This window comes from Macaca fascicularis, chromosome 4 (genome assembly GCF_037993035.2).
Source record: "Macaca fascicularis isolate 582-1 chromosome 4, T2T-MFA8v1.1".
NCBI lineage: Eukaryota > Metazoa > Chordata > Mammalia > Primates > Cercopithecidae > Macaca > Macaca fascicularis.
In genome coordinates, this window is record NC_088378.1 from 57,093,299 (window position 1) to 57,112,685 (window position 19,387).

Genomic DNA, 19,387 nt, shown 5'->3' on the forward strand with positions numbered 1-19,387 from the left:
GGAAGTCTGAAAGGTTGTGGAGAACATCAACAGGGTTCAAATGCAGGCCTCCTGTGGCAGGCTCTTAGTTGGAATGTGGTACAACGAGAACCTTCTGAAGCTCGCCCAAGTTAAACACAGGATTTGTCACACACATGGCAAGGACATAAAACTGGTGTATGGTGGTGCCTCTGGTTTTCTGAAGTGCAAGACCCTAGCCCAGCAGTTAGAATTGGGGCCCCAGAGCTCTGCACTGGGGGTGGCTGCTTTAGTGAGTTTCCTTTTAATCGAATAGGCTTAAAAACCAGAATCCTTTGTTGTGTGCAAGAAACAGTCACCAGCTGTTTTCTGTTTCCACTGAGGGTAGGACAAGAGGAAATAAAATGGATCAAACAGCACGGACAGGATTTAGCTTAGATACAAGAGAAAACATCCTGATAGTGAGGATTATTGAACAGTCAAGGAGAGTTATGTGACGAAGTAGACAATCTCCTTCCTGAATTTTTTTTTTTATAAAACCCCAATATGGCTGAGGAGAAGGCTCTCTGAATCACTGACTAGCAGCCAACAGTACTGATTTACTAACTCCTGATTTTCTGAAATATTGGTGGAGCATGAAAGGCCCTCCAGGCTAAAAAATGTACCACATTCTACCATAATCTTGGTTAATGGCCTTCTCTTTTAAAAAGTATTAAATACTGCCAAGTGATCCCATATATCAGCCGTTTCTACCAGTAAATATCACCAGAATCAGATGACTTCCTAAAGCCCAACCATGATGCTCCTCCCAGGGAATGAAGTTTATAGAGCTCATGAGAAAAGTCCTGGATCCATCCTAGACCACACACTGAGGTGAGCCCTGGGTGCCAGAAGGAAGGGCAGCTGGGAAGTTGGAAAGGATGAAAGGGAAGCAGGAAGACCCTGCACCCTTCACCATCTTCATTATGGTTTTATCCAAGTCCCCATCGACCTGCTGAGGATGCTGAAAATCCTCTCCAGCCCAGCTCTTGCTCCATCCTATGAATTTCTAATGTGGGAATTAGAAGACTGTCAAGATTCCTTTTGGACTTATGGTCCAATCCTGCAATACCTCTGTTTCCCCAAAAGCCACATATTCTATCTATAAAAGAAGCTCAGAGAGTCCCAAAAGGGAGGAACCCTGACATGGACCAGGGCATGATGAAATCATTAGGGATGCCATTGGGCCATCACAGGAGAAGAGCTTGTACTAGGAAAAGCAAGAGCTTATATATACTTTAATGACAATAGTTGACATTTATAAAGCCAGTAAAATATTACAAGAGCTTTTATAGATCATCTCATCTAATTCTTACAACAAGCCTCTATTATACCATGCTAGAATTTGAGGAGTTATCACACACAAAGAGGTTAGAATTATTCCAACTTTCCCAGCTACGGGTGGAGGAGTTGGACACACACTCCTTATACTCCCTGGGAGTGTGACATATGAAGCTCTCTTCTCTTTCTTGAGTCTCTGCTCCCTTGGTTCTCTCTTCACTCTTCTTTCCAATGAACTTATGGAGTGAGACTGGATACATCAGGATTGGGAGGCACCAAAGAGGTCCTGAGAAACATAGCAAGGAATGAGAGGTTCAGACCAGGAATCAAGGGAGATGGCTAATCCCTTTGCCTTTCAATCATGTCCTCCTCTGGTAGCAGAAGAAGTAAACCCAAAGGAAAATACTCTTGCTGCCACTCCTGTCTCCCATAACCAATCACCCACTTGTTGGGCCAGAAGAAAGCTTCAAAATCTTTATTAACATCTCACTCTAGATGCCAGTACTGGGACTAGCAATCAAAACGAAACCTGTTTGCTGTTCCTCTCCTTACATACAATCTGTCTTGTTTTAAGACATCTCAGACCCATTTCTAACTCAGGCATACATTTACCATAGCAGCACCGCCCAGTCAGTAAATCATGATGACAACAATAAGGGTGTGACCAGCTGGTTGCACCAGCTCTGCTGTGCCACCACTGCTGCAATCCCCGTGCAGCGCCTGATAATGTTCAAAGCACCCCATTTTGCTGCCTCGGCAAATTAAGGGAAAAGGTAGAAACAAATACCTGTGTACAGAGAAGAGCGTGCTGGAGAGGGAGACGGGGAGCCTGGCCTCAAGCTAGTGTTAGGTGTGGAGGGTCCGTAAGGCTTCTCCAGGCTTACTCCAGTCCTGCAGACCACCTGTGGATCTTGTCACCAGCAGAAAGCAGAATGTCTTGAATCCTACTCCTGGAACTCTCTCGGCTTTTCCACATGGTGTCCCCTTTTACAGGACATCAGGCACCGTGAAGCTAAGCTTGGCCTTCTGGCTCCGCTTCGACTGTCTTCTTGCCTCCCCAGTTCAAAGAAAGAAAGGAAGTGGAGCGCCAAAGGAGGCCAACCCGCGGGAAATGTTTGACTTTCGAAAGGACTTGAAGTGAGAGAGGTCATCCTAGACGTTGAAGAGGGAATGTTTCAGAAGAAGGAAGAGCCCAGCAGGAGAGAATGTGGAAGACAGAAGAAGGGATTGACCCTTGGAGCAAATACAGCCGGATTCTCTCTTTCTGTCTTTCAAGAAGAAAACAGAAGTGTCTGGGAGCTGCTAGTGGTTCTCAGATAAACAAAGCAGGACACTGTGCTCATTCCTTTACATTTCAGTGATTGCCCTGAAAGGAAAGATGTCCATAAAGCAGTAGTGGAAGGGTTTGGGTTTTGGGGTTTTTGCGTTTTTGTTTATTTTTAAAGTGACTAGCTAATTACTTTTGCTGCGTGCGAGGATTTAATTCCAAGCTCACCTTCTCACATCAAGCCCAGAATGGTAACAGTGGAACTTTTCAGGTAAAGAAAAGGCATTCTTTTCACCTTTAGGATATTATTTAAATAAAACTTCAGAAAACGAAGAGGATGTGGGAAGAGGACAGTTGCTCTGACTCTGGCAAGAGGCTTAAAATGAGAAAAAGAGATGCAGGCAGGAGCCCACAAAAAGGCCAAGAAAGATAATGAAGGAAGAAAAAAAAATGGGGTCACGAAGAATGTGTGAACAGTAGAAGGTCTGATCCGCCATTTGTTTGTCCCTTCTTCTAGCTCTCCCATTGGGCAAGGTTGAATCCAAGAGAATTTGAATGATGATAAGTGGAACTCAGTGTTCCACCATCCTCATCCTCATCCTCCATATTCAAGCACCTACTTGATAACCCAGCTCACACTTTCTTCCATGAGAAACTGGAAAGGAAAAATTCCTGGAGGATTTACAGGAAGTGCTGTGGGGCCAGCCCTTGACCAACTCTGTTGAAAGTCAATGATGGGATGGAGAACTACTTTTTACAGCAAGGCTCAAAGCCCCAGAGATGGTATGAATGGGTGTTTTCTTCTTCCTCTCAGGTTGGCTTCTATGTTGAATCCCTGGATTTTGAGATGAATAAAATATTCCCTGTGAAAGTAGCCTGACTTTCATATCAGGCAACTTTCAAGAGTTTTAGGTTTATTAGGAACAGAAAGCCACTAAGAGGGTCTTGTCATGATCTAGGAGCCTCAAACGTACAAAAAGATCTAGTAGTACTCAGTAGTTCTTAGTGGTGGCTCTTGAATGGAAAAAGGGATAGACGGGGGGGGTCTGAAAATAGGCAATAAAAACTGAGTTTCTGAAGTTTGCACAGGGGGGCTTTTACAGTCTAAGTGTATACAAAGATACTGAACAAACACATTGAATTTTCCACTGTAAATTTTTTGACCTATCTAAAACAAACAATTAACAAGAAAGAAAACCTGCATAAACAAAATTTTCTTTTGACTAGTCCATTAAAGAGCATTTAATAGCCACACACCATCAAACTGATAATCATTAAAAGAAAGGATAAGAAAAAGATCTCAAAGTGGGAGGGAGAAGGGGAAGATTCCAGATAAGGAGATGTGTTTCCTACAAACAAGTATGCAAACAAAATAGATCCTGCAAAAGGCACTGCTTAAGGGAAGGAAGTTAAACAATGGCTTTATTGATTTAAGACATGTGGATTTCATTAGGGAAGCAGAATGCACAAAAAATGGATTGCGATATCTGAAACGAGGCAAGGAGCAAAATTAGGTCACAGGGCTCCTCAGACAAAAGGAATGATGAATCTTTATTAGGTAATTGGACTCAGAGGTAAGAGGAAAAAAATAACTCTTCCCAACCCCACTTCGGATAGTGTTTAAGCCTTCAAAGGTAAATCTACATGCTGAACTGTATGGCAAATCCCAGGGACCTACTCTTTTCGACACAGCATCCGCACTGCCAAAGAATCCCTCAGCCAGAAACTAGAGGTTCCCCAGGAAAAAACTCATGCTGATATGGAAATAAATAACGTAGAGATCAAAGCAATGCGTGTAAGATGTCCCAATGGCCCCAACGTGAAGCTTCAGCTGAATTCAAAAGTAATAAAGTAGCAATAATAATATTTTTTTACTGGGATAGACATTTTCCTCTTAAGAGCTCATAACCCATGGTAGCTTATATAAAAGCTGATATGCTCTTCATGTGGGAGATCATTTTTAAAATAGTGGACAACAAAGCAAAAATCACTGAACTGCTCTAGTGAAAAAATTTTCACGTCAACAAATACTTAGAAAGTGCGATGGGAATACTTTTGCCCAAACCTCTTAATTCAGTTTTGACCCTATGGTCTGACATGCCCTGTCAAGGCAAAAAATTTTAATTAAGAGAAATAGGACTTTTAAGTTCTGTTAAGTTATGTCTTTCTTCCTGTCTCCTTCCTTCTCTGCATTGCTTTTTCTAAAATTTTCTCACCTTTATCTTATGACCTAGCTGCCTCTTCCTGCTTCCCACCAAGAGCTTGATCCCATAAAACTGGCCCTTCGCTGATATCCTTGCACATCTGGTCTCCCCAGGATTCCATTTCCCCTAAGACCAGCCCAGGGAAGAGCTATTCACGTAAACCAATCTCAGGAAGGAGTTATTGGCCTAGTAATTTTACCAGATCAGATAAGATTTACACTCAAATTGTTGCCTTAGATACATTTCAACACACAATGTTATCAATTGAGCCAAATAACTATGGAAGAATTTACTGACCAAAAAATGTAATAGCCTTTTTATATCAAAGATAAATAAATGATTTTTTAGAGCACCTGATTTGTACAAGGTGTCCCGTTAAACTCTTTGAAATGACACAAATACAGCACTTAACCATCCTGAGTCCGAGGACTACAGACTTCATGAAAGAAGCCAAGCATCTTCAGTGTAGGGCTGGTGTGTGGCACAGGGAGGTATACAGAGACCTTTGTGGAAGTTCTCTGTATGGAGGAAGGGCTTGGAAGGGTTTTCCCCTAGGTGAAGGGATTGAGGAAAGATTTGCTAAGTAGTGCTTTTGTCTGTGTTTTGTAGAAGGGTTCAACCAGTATAGGGAGGATTAGGGCAGATTAAAAAACCTTGAGCAAACATGTGAAAAGTCCTACCAGGTGGTTTGCTCCCTTAGACAGCCCTCAGGGATGTCATAGTGATGGAAGGCTTTAATGGCATAGACAAGGAAAGAGGGCTCCCAACGTCAGGCTTCCAACTCACAGCCTCCCTGCCAACCAGTGTAATCCAGGCTGGGAACCCAATTGCCTCCTGATGGATGTCATGGATAGAGCTATGTGGGAGGAGAAAGGGCCAGAAAAACATGTTCAGATTCCATGTGACAGGCCCCAAATGCTATGCCAAGGAGTTTGAACTTAATTCCAAGGGAAATAGGGAGCCTCAGAAAGCACGAAAATAAAGTTTTCAGACTCCCACATAGGCAAGTGTGTGTGACTATGTGGGGGTGTATGTGTGAGTGTATGTGCAGGTGTGAGTCTGTGTGTGTGTGTATGTTCATATGTGGATCTGTGTGGGTGTGTATAAGTGTATGCATCTGTGAGTGTGCACATGTGTAGATTTAAGGGTTTGTTTGTGTGTATGCAGGTACGTGAGTGTTACGTGTCTGATTGTGTGTGTTAATGTGTGAATGGGGGTGTGTTAGTCCATTTCAGGCTGCTGAAGTGAAATACCTTGGACTGGGTAATTTATAAACAGCAGAAATGTATTGCTCACCATTCTGGAGGCTGGAAAGTCCAAGATCAAGGTGCCAGCAGATTTAGTGTCTGGTGAGGGCTCGTTCCTCATAGATGATGCCTTGTATGTTCCTCACATGGCAGAAGGGGAAGGGGCAAACAAGCTCTGTCAAGCCTCTTTTGTAAGAGCTCTAAACCCATTCATGAGGGCAGAGCCTTCATGACCTAATCACCTCTCAAAGGCTCCACCTCTTAAGATGATTGCACTGGGGATTTGGTATCAACATATAAATTTGGCAGGGGAGTGGGGGGCACAAACATTCAGACCATAGCAGGAGACAGTGGGGGAAGGTACTGACAGAGATGAGCTAGTCCGTGTAGAGGAGAACTGAGCTTCATGCAGTGGGGACTTGATGGACTCTGATCTCAATCAATAGTTCCACCTCACTGTTGATGTATCCCAGCCTTGGGAGGGAGGGCTGTCACCCTGAGGGCCTCTGCTGCCCAACCAGGAGCCAAGCCTCTGGCATTGACTCTCTCTGACATCCCCTGCCTGTCACTGAAGGCTGTCATTCACCCCTGCTTGCTTCTTCCCTTAGGGAAATGCAGGTCTTCTTTTTCTCTTCTTCCTGCCTTATTATTATTATTATTATTATTTTTTTTTTTTTTGAGATGGAGTTTCATCCCTGTTGCCCATGCTGGAGTGCAATGGCACGATCTCAGCTCACTGTAACCTCCACCTCCCAGGTTGAAGTGATTCTCCTGCCTCAGTCTCCCGAGTGTCTGGGATTACAGGCGCACGCCACCACACCCAGCTATTTTTTTTTTAATTTTTAGTAGAGACAGGGTTTCACCACATTAGCCAGGCTGGTCTTGAACTCCTGACCTCTCCACCCGTCTAGGCCTCCCAAAGTGCTGGGATTACAGCTTTGAGCCACTGCGCCCGGCCCTTCCTGCCTTATTTTTTTAAAAAGCATATATATACACACACATACACAGATACACAGACACACATGTAAACACATACACATACACATATACATATGTAGATGTGTTTGTACATATATATGTGCATATATAATTTTAAAAACAGAGAACAAGGAAGAGATATGTGATAGGGTTTTATTTTAATCCTGTTTTTTAACCTGTCATTGATTTGCAACAGGACCTGGGACATGTTATGCAACTAATTTCTTCATTCTAAAAATGTTGGCCAAAAGCCTAATGCATGCTCAGCACTGTGTTGCCTCTTGCTGGAGTTACTTTCAGGAACAAAAACAGAGGCAGAACTTACTAATAGGGGAGCTAGACATTACAACAAATTACACTGATCTGGCAACTACGTGGAGGAAAGGGCTGGGGTCAAACGTACAGGGTACTATGAGAAAGTGTATTTGGGGGCCCTAATTTCCTCAGTGGGAATTGGAGGAAGCATCTTCCTTTGTTAATCGGGGATACTGGCACTGACCTGAAGGGGCTGCTGTGAAGATTATACCATATGCCCCGGTGCCTGATAAAACGGCGGTGATTATTATTGCGGTGGAGGCCCGGTCCCGGACCACTGCAGGAAGGCAGCAGGCTGGGACGCACTGAGACCATAGCAGCCAGAGACGGTCAGTCAAGGGCAAAAATGTCCAAGAGCTGGAGCCCAGACCTGCGAGAGAAGCTCACAGAGCCCAGCCCGGGGAGGCCTGCCAGCAGTCAAGCCAATTCCCCTACTCCTGGCACAGGAGGAGAGGGACACTGCCGCCACAGTCTCCAGCCCTCCCACCAGACGCAGCTCTAGGTTCTGTTTTCCACCAATCCACAGCAGAAACCAAAAGAAGAAATGCATATGACAGAATCAAAGCCATGCACAGTTTTCCAAGTTACAGCTATCTCTCAGGTCAATCCCCAATTTCAAGTCTCCTTTGCTTCTGAAGTGTTCAAAGTAGCTGAACACAACTTTTCCATTACCCAGCAACTCCAGTGACAGGAGATGCTCTGTGTTCCCTGAATCATTGGCCTACTGAAAATAATTTTAGTGGGGTGTTTTAAACTATGGTTAAAAATAAAATAAAATAAAATAAAATAAAATAAATAGCATTTTAAGCCATTTTAAGTGCACCATTCAGTAGCAGTAAGTACATTCACATGTTGTACAACCAGTCCCCCATCTATCTCCAGAACTCCTTTCCCCTCACAAAAAGAAACCCTGTACCCATTAAACAACAACTCCCACACCTCCTTCCCCAGCCCCCAGTAGCCATCATTCTACTTTCTGTCTCCATGAATGTGCCTATTCTAGGGACGCCACACAAGTGGAATCAGACAGCATTTGTCCTTTGGTGTCCGGCTTAGCATAACGTCCTGGTGGTTCTAGAAGTCAATGCAGTGTCCACATGTGGATGAAGCTGGGAAACAGGTTAAATGCTGAGTGAGTTATTATATTACAGCAGAGCATCTTGAAAGTCAGCAGCGCCGTAGGTCCGGCCTCATGAGCTGTTTGACTGGGTGGAAGTCACTTAACCTCTCTGTGCCCAGGCTTCCTCACATACAAAATGGAAACAATGACAGTACATATTCATAGGGCTTTCATGAGGATCAAATAAATTACTATATGTAAGACACAGTAATACCTGGCACACTGGAGACACTGGACAAATATTAATATAATTTAAAATAAAGCACACACATGAACATATGTCTAAATATAAAATTACAGGCCTGGCACGGTGGCTCATGCCTCTAATCCCAGCACTTTGGGAGGCTGAGGTGGACATATCACCTGAGGTCAGGAGTTTGAGACCAGCCTAGCCAACATGGCGAAACCTCATCTCTACTAAAAATACAAAAATTAGCTAGGCATGGTGGTACATGCCTGTAATCCTAGCAACTTGGGACGCTGAGGCAGGAGAATTGTTTGAACCCGGGAGTTGGAGGTTGCAGTGAGCCAAGATTGCACCATTGTACTCCAGCCTGGGTGGCAGAGAGAGACAACGTCTAAATAAATAAATACAAATATAAAATTATAAAGTTTCTATCCTCACACAACAGATTTTTATGTGATTATGATTTAAAAAATAAAACCACTCTCAAAAAGAATACCTTATATTCATCTAGAAATTAAACATGAATTTTCTATTGGAAACATAGAAAGAAATTGAAATTCATCTATGACAGCCCTCAATCTTAAGAAAAAGATAAGCTCTAGAAGGATTCTAAGCAAGTTTAGAAAAGATATGCCCCAGACTTCCATTTGACAGTCTCCACAACCATTCAAGAAATGAGAGGTAAAACTTAAAACACTGTGATAAAGCAAAATATTGCAAAATTGGTAATGTTCACAAGTTGAGATCTAGAAATACTATAAGCAGTAAACTTCAAAGGGAAAAACATCCTCGATTACTGCATATTTATGGAAGAAGTTTCCCCATACTGAACAAAGAGATGTCTGTTTATCTCAGATAAACCCATTTTATGGGTAAAAAAAAAAAAAAAAAAAAAACCTAAATGATCATTTTGAGTGTAGATTTTGCAATCAAAATCTTGACCACATTTTAACATTCTCCCTCCAGTCTTCTACTTCTCAGTCAGAGGTCATCATTGTCACTTTGTGGCTTGACTTTGCAGCCACGTCTTCCAAAGGCCTGTTGTCTTCTCACCCCGGCACCCACAGGACGTCTGCAGGGAAGCCATGTTGCCTCCTAAGGGCCTGCAGGCCTGCTGTGATCCAGCACCATCAGAGCCAGGTAAGATTTGCATTGTCTCTTCATCTGGTCACAGACGGGCTTTTCCCTTTTTATAAATTTGACACACAATAAGCTTTGAGTGAGACCAAAATCAAGGAACCCAACATGTGTACCAGAGGGTCATTTGAGAGGGTCATTTGCGTCAGGGCATGGGTTTAAGAGTCCTACAGCTTGGAGGCAGGTCCTTGCTCTTGTTCAGGTCAGAAACCTGGTAGTTCTTCACTCCCAGCAGGACTGTAAGGACAAAGAATTCAACTGTTTTGACTCTACAGTTTCAGAAATAGAGTTTTCCTTTTCAGAGAGAATAGTCATAATTCTCTCTTATCTTACGCTTTCACTTGGCCTTTTTGTGTGTGTGCTGTGCTGGCCTGATTAGAGTCTGTTGTCTTTAAGGGTTTTTCTGAAAAGTTTACTCAGGAAACACATGGAATGCACTCTGACAAGTAAAGCCCACGTCTCCATTTACTGAGGCTTTTTGTTTTCACATATTAAATATCTCATACCTAACCCAATACTTTATTCGCCAATAAAGACCCAAGGCTTCAGGCGCAAGGAAAGGAAAGGGAACCAGTGGAAATCAGTGGAATCCCAGTAAGAGGGAAAATATTTCATGAACTTTATTTTTAAAAGCAGGTTTTTAGGGGTACGAGAAAATTCCCCCAGACTTGTTTCATTAGAAAGAAAACACAGTATGTGTCAGGGTATGAAAACAGGAAAGGGTGAGAGAGTAGCCGTTGTTTGATCATCTCAATCAAGGGGAAATTTGTCTGAGGTAAACAGTTCTCAGAAACAGCAATAGTTTCACAGATTTGATTTTTAAAATAGTTTTGGTATCCTCCAAAATCAGGCCTAGACTAAAAGTCTGCACTCCTTAGGACAATGAAGGCCAGTGGAAGTCATGCAATAATTAGGACTTGCAATAATTACCTTGGAACCCAAAATGGTGATGACTTTTTTTTTTTTATCATGGAGTAACTTAGAGATAACAATGTCTAATTTGTGGAGATGAGAAAATAAAAACCAGACTGAGTTAAATATAGCTCTTACCTGCTGACAATAATAGCATGTAAATTGACTGAGAGGTAATTGAAGGAAAAGCGTATGGATATATATAGATTATTCAAAAGAATAAAATATTTATTAACATTAGACACATTGATTAAATATACATGATAAAATTCTAGGGATACACTAAAAGACTAGAAATAAACTGCACAACTTCCAAACTCATAGAGGGAAAAAAAGAAGCAGTACAGATAAGGCAACTTATTTTATAAATTTCTATAATAATTATGTTGACCATATTTAAGAAATAAAAATTAAAGATGACTGCACTAAACATTCAATTTAAGAAGTTAACTTTGAAAAACAGAATAGACCCAAAGATAGTAGGAAAAAAGAAAGAATAAAGGCAAGAGAAGAAGTTAACAAAATAGAAAACATAAAAGCTATAAAGAGGATCAAGATGCTGAGAGTTACATCTTTAAAAACACTAATAAATGGGCAAAATTCCAGCAAAACTGATCAAGAAAAGACAGAGAAGTTATAAATAAACAATATTAAGACCGAGGTAAAAAGAGGACCAAACCACAGATGTAGCAGTAATTATAAAGATAGAAAAAGAATATTATGAGTAAGTTTATAAAAATAAATTTGAAAAATTACATGAAGCAGCCAACTTCTCAGAAAAATATAAATTACCAAAAATGACTCAGGCAATAATAGAAAATCTGACTGGCTTGATAACTGTTAACAAAATTCAGTCAGTAATTAAAAATCTTCCCACAAGAAACTCTAAACCTAAATGGTTCTACAGGTGAGTTCTCACTAAATTTAGGAACAGATACTTTCAATCTTACCAAATTCTTTCAGCAAGCAGGAAAAGAGAACATTACCTCAACTTATTTTACAAAATTTGTAAAATCAGGAAAAAAAAACCTCATCCATAAAAATAGAAGCAAAACTCTCAACAAAATATTGACAAACTGAAATCTATATAGTATAATCCTACATAATATGTATTATATCACAATCAAGTTAGGTTTATTCTAGGAATGCAAGGTTCAAACTCAGAGAAATCTATTAATGTAACTGATCTAACAGATTAAAGAGGATCAATTAATCATCACAGAGATTCAGGAAAAGCATTCAATGAAATTCAATATCCAATAGACTAAGAATAGAAGAAAATTTTCTAGTTTGATAAAAGACATTCACAAAAAAATGACAGTAAACACCCAATGTTGAAATACTACAAATTATTCCCTTTGAAATCAGGAGCAATTCAAGAACATTTATTCTCATTTCTATTCAATATTATTTTAAGAGTCCTAGTCATCCTAGATAAATAAGAAACATTTGAAAGATATAAGGATCGGGAAAAAAGAAACAAAATTGTTACTATGTGCAAATCATATAATTGTATGCACAGACCACCTTAAAAATTTACAGATGTATTATTAACATTAGAGCTTCTAGCCTGCTTACTAACTATAATACCAATTTGTATTCTATATACTGATAACAAACATTTAGAATTTTACATTTTTTAAAAATACCATTTATAATATCAAGAAATATATACAATACTGAGACATAAATATGAAAAAAATGTGCAATATTTTTCTGCAAAAATATTCTACAAACATTTATTGCAGGGATTTTTAAAGTAACTAAATAGAGGAACATACTAACTTCATAGATCAATTTTGCAAAGATGTCAGTTCCTAGAAAATTGATTTATAGTATTATAAATCAAACTTCAGACAAATTAAGTTTAGCAGAATTTATTTGAGCAAAGAACATTTCATGAATCAGGCAGCATTCAGAACCAGAAGGGGTTCAGAGAGCTCTACCCAGGAACATGAGCAATGAGCTATGGAAATAGACTGAATATGGAAGCCAAGTAGAGAAACCGTCTGAATCACTACAGCTGGCATTTGCCTTATTTTCTCATGATGTAATCAGTTGGCTACCTGTGATTGGCTGAAACCCAGCCATTTGTTAGAAAAAAATGTCAAGTTTAGTACATGCTAAGTTAGGTTGCAGTTTGTTGCATAGGAAATCAAGGTACAAAGACAACCTCAGTTTACTGGCCTCTTGCTTATTTAATTTAACAACGGATTTCATTAATTTCTAATCAAAATCCCCAAGTGACTTTTCCTGGCAATTGACAAACTAATTCTAAAATTTATATGAAAGAGTAAAGATCTTATGGTCATTAAAACACTCTTGAAGAAGAAAAGTACGTAGAGAGATTTCCCCAGTCAGATATCAAGACTTACTACAATGCTGTAGTAATTAAGATAATGTAGTCTATCTTAATAGGACAGACAAACAGACCAAAGAGACAAATTGAAGAGCCCAGACTCAGATCCATGCACATGTGAAATCTTGATATTTGTTGTAAGTAACATTACAGAGGAAATGCTGGATTACTTGCAGAGAGTGTGGGACTCTTGGATATCTCCATAAAAATTTATATTGTCTCTCTACCTCATAACTTACTCAAAAATGAATTATTGATGGACCAAGAATTTAAATGGGAGAAGTTAATTTTTAAAACTTTTAGAAGCATATCACTATTCATAAAAAAATAAATTGGAAGTATTTTGGGTAAAGGGCCATGATTTACTTACTTTACCATTAAAGTTTTCAAGAAAGAGATTTTCAAAAGGTGAGAAAGAGAATGCAAAAGAAAATGGGAGTAAAATGTAAATAATATGTGCATCTGGGAATAGGGTATACTAAGGTCCTTTGTACTATTTTTATCTTTTCAACATATCTATTAGCTTGAAGGTGTTTCAAAATAAAAGGGTGTTTTTACAAAAAAAAATCTTTAGAATAAAATATAGGAGAATATCTTTATCACCTCAGGGTACTTAGGCCGCTTTTGAACACAATTCAAAGGATGTAAATTATAAAGGAAAATATTTACAAAATAAATTACATTAAAAGAATTTATGTTCATCAAAAATAGCCATTAAAAGAGAGAAAAAATACATACCATCAACTGGAAGAAGATATTTGCCACACATCAAACTAACAAAGGATCAGGATCATGAATATATAATGAACTCCTATGAATTAATAATACATACAATACATATCTCTTCCTATGTGTCAAGGTCTGTTAAAAATAATAAATAACCCAATAAAAAATGGACTAAAATGAATATTTCACAAAGGAAGGAAAGCAAATATTAAAAACATTAAAAGATTCTTAGCTCATTTGTAACCAGAGAAATACAAATTAAACCCCCATTGGTATAAAATTTTAGTCCTACAGGACTGGCAAATATTAAAAATCTTGGCACTATCAAGTATTCATAAAGACCTAAAGCAACAGGATGTCTCCTATGCTGATGTACAGCAGAAATCAGTACAACCTTTGGCATCACCTATTTTAATTCACCCTTCAATTCCAATCCTAGATATTTACAGATACTAGCAAAAGTCTTGCATGTGCAAACAGGTGATAAGCATAAGATTATTTATAACAGAAATTACTTATAATAAATAAAAAGTTGAAAGCAACCCGAAATTTCCATCAACAGTAAAATGAATAAATAACAGTGGTACATTCATAGAATGGAATGAATATTAAATGACTACATATGGCAATATAAATGAGTCTAAATAATGTTGTGGGGGAGAAGAAAGACCTTGAAGAATTCAAGCAGCTATGAAAAGATGAAACTTTTAAAAATGAGGCGTGAGTTAGACACTCCAGTCAGCATCTAGGAACAGCATGACCCGTTTGGGAACTGCACATGCACAACTCCTCCCCCATGGCATGTTTCCCCAATATGGAACTCGGTCTATGTGGACTAAGTTACTCTAAGTCTCTGAGATCACAATGGGAATTATCAATGGAGTTCTTAAAAATCAGAGTTTGTATGTCCAGAAAGGAAGATTCTGTCTGCTTGCCCAATCATTGACTATAGCAGGGTTTAACATTAGTATTCAAGTTATTAAAGCTATAAATTAAGAATCTTCATTTTTCTGAACATTTAAATTCAGTTTGCGAATCTTTCTTTTTTATTTAGAAATATAGCAATTGTTCAAAAATAAGAAGAGTTATTTTCATGTTCCTTGATAAATGTTTAAATTAGTTCATAAGTTAAAAACTAAAATTTCCTGTCTTAAATAACAAAATCTTCTTAGACACTTCGAACTACAATTAAGTATTTAACACATCTGAATTGCTCAAATGCCTGTCATGCAGATTTAATAAATTTAATAAGAACATTCTTTTGTAGCATTCAATCTATATGATAACTCTAAAAAACTTAAAAATATAATAAAGTCAATAACTTGTGTATATATGTGTATGTGTTTTCTTTTTTTTTTTATCATTAATACTTTAAGTTCTGGGCTACATGTGCAGAACGTGCAGTTTTGTTACATAGGTATACACGTGCCGTGGTGGTTTGCTGTACCCATCAACCCGTCACCTACATTAGGTATTTCTCCTAATGTTATCCCTTCCCTAGTCCCCTACTCCTGACAGGTCCCAGTGTTTGATGTTCCCCTCCCTGTGTCCATGTGTTCTCATTGTTCAACTCCCACTTATGAGTAAGAACATGCGGTGTTTGGTTTTCTGATCTTGTGATAGTTTGCTGAGAATGATGGTTTCCAACTTCATCCATGTCCCTGCAAAGGACATGAACTCATCCTTTCCTATGGATGCATAGTATTCCATGGTGTATACTTGCCACATTTTCTTAATCCAGTCTATCATTGATGGACATTTTGGTTGGTTCCAAGTCTTTGCTATTGTTAATAGTGTCTCAATAAACACACGTGTGCATGTGTCTTTATTGTAGAATGATTTATAATCCTTTGGGTATATGCCCGGTAATGGGACTGCTGAGTCAAATGGTATTTCTAGTTTTAGATCCTTGAGGAAAGGCCGCACTGTCTTCCACAATGGTTGAACTAATTTACACTCCCACCAATAGTGTAAAAGCATTCCTATTTTTCAACAACCTCTCCAGCACCTGACTTTTTAATGATCACCATTCTAACTGGCATGAGATGGTATCTCACTGTGGTTTTGATTTGCATTTCTCTAATGACCAGTGATGATGAGCATTTTTCATATGTCTGTTGTCTGCATAAATGTCTTCTTTTGAGAAGTATCTGTTCATATCCTTTGTCCATTTTTTGATGGGGTTGTTTGTTTTTTTCTTGTAAATTTAAGTTCTTTGTAGAGTCTAGATATTAGCCCTTTGTCAGATGGAAGGATTGCAAAAAATTTCTCCCATTCTGTAGGTTGTCTGTTCACTCTGATAATAGTTTCTTTTGCTGTGCAGAAGCTCTTTAGTTTAATTAGATCCCATTTGTCAATTTTGGCTTTTGTTGCCATTGTTTTCAGTGTTTTAGACATGAAGTCTTTGCCCACACCTATGTCCTGAATGGTATTGCCCAGGTTTTCTTCTAGGATTTTTATGGTCCTATGTTTAAGTCTTTGATCCATCTTGAGTTGATTTTTCTATGAGGTGTAAGGAAGGGGTCCACTTTCAGTTTTCTGCATATGGCTAGCCAGTTTTCCCAACACCATTTATTGAATAGGGAGTCTTTTCCCCATTGCTTGTGTGTGTCAGGTTTGTCAAAGATTAGATGGTGGTAGATGTGTGGTGTTATTTCTGAAGCCTCTGTTCTGTTCCATTAACAAAGTCAATTACTTTAATCTCACATATCTTAAAATCAGATAAAGCATACTTAAAGTGGTATAGTAATGACAAAACTTGCTACATTCATACAATCCCTACAAATACATACCTTACATAACAATAGCAATATTACGTTAGAATTTTTGTTCTGGATTTACACACTTCCCAGTGAAGACCAGCATTAGCACCTCTAGCTGGCCACAGGAGCTGGGACATGTCCACTTAGAGATTTTGACATTGGACTGGCCACTGCTGACTAGATGATACTACCCAAGCCACAAACCAACAAGTTGAGCCCTGATTTAACTGAGACTCTATCTTCTTACCCAATCACTTACTGAAATGCTTTCATAACGTTTTTCTGCATACCCACACTCCTCTCCAATTCCCTGCCCCACCCAGATTGCAATACTTGTATGTCTTTTCATTTGTGAAATTCTGTACCCTTTAATATTTTACTTTGACATTTGTTTTATCATTTCTATAATCATTTGTTTATACAAGGCTAACTTGGGGGGGATTAATATTCTGAATTATAAATTCACAAAGGCATTAGACACTTGGCTAGAGGATGAGCCAAAGATAAAAATTATTCTTAGACTATAAAGTATCTAAAATAAAGAAAAAGAATTTACAAACATCTTGAAACTGTGGGTGAGGGAGTTTCCAATTGCTTCTGACATGCAGGGATCGACAAATAAAAAACACTTCAGTGCTGGTTGCTAGCTTAAGATGTGTAAAATGTCACTGCATTTGTCTCTATCTAATGCAGACCTCACCAGGGATATACAGTTGCTGTTACAGTTACAGCAATAATCCAAAATGCAATAACTTATTACCCCTAACTGCTAGTATAAGACCTTGGGCACCTCTGAATTCCATCCAAATATTTCCTGGGGTCCCCCACAAATGTCTCACATGTTTTCCTAAACAAAATCACTTACGCAGTTGAGGCAACATTTTTATTTTTCAGAGATAGGATCTCATTATCTTGCCCAGACTGGAGTGCAGTGGTGTGATCACAGCTTACTGCAACCTTGACCTCCTGGGCTTGAGCCCTCTGAGTAGCTGGGATTACAAACATGAGTCACTGCACCCAGTCCTAATTTAATTTAAGCATTTTTCAATGACTGCCCCCAATGTGCTCCAGACCCCGGGAGACCTGGGTTCATTCTGCAAGGAGGGTTCCCGATTAGAATCCCTCTGGGTACAGAATTTGGGGAAATAGTTTGGGGAAATGATTCTTTGAGATTTTCTTTTAGCTTTCAGCTTTGCAGGGATTCAGCTAAGATGAGAGCTAAATAGGGCAGGCAGGGACTGGGAAGGGAAATATAGAAAAGAAAAAAATGTAAGAGATAAGCACCAGCATTCACACACAAAGATGACACCTTATGATGGAGTGTGGTGACGGGGATTAAAAAGGAGTCAAAGTGAAATTAGAGTTTCTCAGCTGTTGCCAAGGCAGTAAATAACAAAGAGGGAGGATGGATTGTACACAGGAGAAAGATAAGAACTTCTCTCTTAACTTCCTTCATGTACTTCGGCATGCCTTCACACAAACCTTACCTCGAGGTTTTGAGAAGGAAATGTATTTGCGGTTCTTCAGTTGACATCTATTTTCTCATGTGTATTTTGCAAGCTTTGTAGGCCTAAGATAAAGTCAAAACAATGAAATTCTGTTTATTAGTGTTGTTACAGTTATTAAACTCCATTTTCTCTTTTGGGAAATGTGGAGTTCCATTAGGATTAGAAGATTGTCCCCAAAAATGTTTTCACAAGGATATTTGAGGATGCTTTGTTCATAATGGAAACAAATCAAAACAAATGTCCACCAGTGATTGAACTGGGTAAATAAAGATCTATAGAGATGATGAAGTCATTGAAAATGATCCATTCATTCATTCATTCAACATTTTTTTTTAATGGTTTCTGTATGTCAGGCAATCCTAGTTTCTTCAGAGGTGAACAAAGCTGGCAAAATATTCTGTGCTCCTTGACCTTACACTCTAGTGGAGAGAGGCAGTAAACAAAAAAAGTAAGGAAAATACATGTTAGATGTTAAGAAGCACTATGGATACAAATGAAGCAGGCAAGAGGACTAGGGAGGCCGAAGAAGGATGCCATTTGAAATAGGGAGATGAGGGAAGGTGACGTTTGAGTAAAAATATGAAGGAGAAAAGGGAGAGCCACATGGATATTAGGGTAAGCTGTCTTCTTGACTTATGTAACAGCAGATGCAAGAGCGCTGAGGCAGGAGCAAGCTGGATGTGCCCAAGGAAAAGAAAGGAGACTGGTTGAGTAAGAGAAGCAAGTGAGCAGCAGAGAAGTAAACTAGAGGATCATTAAGATCAGAGATGCCAAGTTACACAGGGCTTGTCATAGACTTTAGCTTTTATTCTAAGTGACATGGGAGATCTTTGGGCAATTCTGAGCAGACAAGAGCCATGATCTGATTTATGTTTTACAGGATCCCTCTGGCTCCTTTGTTAAGAATGGGTAGAAGGGGCTGGGCATGGTGCCTCACGCCTACAATACCAGCACTTTAGGAGGCCAAGGTTGGAGAATCACTTGAGGCTAGGAGTGTGAGACCAGTCTGGTCATCATGGAGAGACCCTATCTCTACAAAATATTTTTTAAAAATATTTTTAAGTATGGCTAGAAGGAAGATAAAGGCAGTAGAAAAGTTACCAGTTAGGAGGCTATTAGAATAACCCAGGTGAGAAATGATGATTCAGAGTGGTAGCCTTGAAGGTGATACAGTTTGAGTAAGATCTGGATACATTTTGAAGGTAGAGTAGATGGAATTTGCTGACACATTGCATTAGAGGTCTGAGAAAAAAATAAGGAGGAAAAAAATGACTCCAAGGTTTTTGGCCTAAGCAACTGGAAAGATGGAACAGCCATTTACCAAAATGGGAATTCTGCAGGAAGAACAAGCTCCATTAGGTTAAACTCTAATGCCATTTTTGCAGGT

At 39.1% G+C, this 19,387-nt stretch overlaps 1 long non-coding RNA gene across 1 annotated transcript; it reads right to left on the reverse strand.

The window, feature by feature from the left end:
* Positions 1-1,217: 1,217 nt before the first annotated feature.
* On the reverse strand, positions 1,218-6,160 carry LOC102121118 (uncharacterized). Its single transcript, XR_276222.5, has 3 exons — positions 6,046-6,160; positions 2,066-2,644; positions 1,218-1,564 (listed from the first exon to the last, which is right to left on the reverse strand). It is a non-coding gene; the product is annotated as an uncharacterized lncRNA (long non-coding RNA).
* Between the last annotated feature and the right edge of the window lie 13,227 nt (positions 6,161-19,387).